Source organism: Trachypithecus francoisi, unplaced genomic scaffold (genome assembly GCF_009764315.1).
Source record: "Trachypithecus francoisi isolate TF-2019V2 unplaced genomic scaffold, Tfra_2.0 Lachesis_group2, whole genome shotgun sequence".
Classification (NCBI taxonomy): domain Eukaryota; kingdom Metazoa; phylum Chordata; class Mammalia; order Primates; family Cercopithecidae; genus Trachypithecus; species Trachypithecus francoisi.
The window spans coordinates 75047386-75048184 of NW_022681465.1; the positions used below are offsets into that span (position 1 = coordinate 75047386).

Here is a 799-nt window from a genome sequence, read left to right on the forward strand (position 1 = left end):
AAAAAAGAAAACTACTGGCCAATATCCATGATAAATACAGATGCAAAAAATTCTTAACAAAATGCTAGCAAACCGAATCTAACGGCACATTAAAAAAAAAAAAAATCACCGTGATCAAGTGAGTTTCATCCCAGGGATGCAGGGATGTTTCAACATATGCAAATCAATAAATGTGTTTCATCACATCAGGAGAATTAAAATAAAAATCATATGATCATCTCAATAGACATAGAAAAAGTATCTGATAAAATCCAGCATCTCAAGCAGGATTCAGACTAGAATATAGCTGTTAAGTACTATGTTGCCATTCCCCCTGCTTAAAATAAAGTTTTTTTCTTAACTATACCTGTCTGCTATCTGCTGTAGCAGCCAGGGATACTTGGTTTCATACATGTTGAAAGGAATAAATTTAAAAAAACACCAGCATCCCTTTATGATAAAAGCCTTCGGGCAGGCGCGGTGGCTCATGCCTGTAATCCCAGCACCTTAGGAGGCCGAGGCGGGCAGATCACAAGGTCAGGAGATTGAGACCATCCTGGCTAACACAGTGAAACCCCATCTCTACTAAAAATACAAAAAATTAGCCAGGCGTGATGGCGCATGCCTGTAGTCCCAGCTACTGGGGAGGCTGAGGCAGGAGAATGGAGTGAACCTGAGAGACGGAGCTTGCAGTGAGCCGAGACTGTGCGACTGCACTCCAGCATGGGCAACAGAGCAAGAGTCTGTCTAAAAAAAAAAAAAAAAAAAAAAAAAGCCCTCAACAAGCTAAGTATAGAAGGATAAGGACATATCTCAAAAA

At 40.4% G+C, this 799-nt stretch overlaps 1 non-coding gene across 1 annotated transcript; it reads left to right on the plus strand.

Moving 5' to 3' along the window:
- The first annotated feature begins 261 nt into the window (after nt 1-261).
- Nucleotides 262-393, plus strand: LOC117066242. The gene has a single exon (XR_004430223.1). It is a non-coding gene; the product is annotated as a small nucleolar RNA SNORA63 (small nucleolar RNA).
- Nucleotides 394-799: the final 406 nt, after the last annotated feature.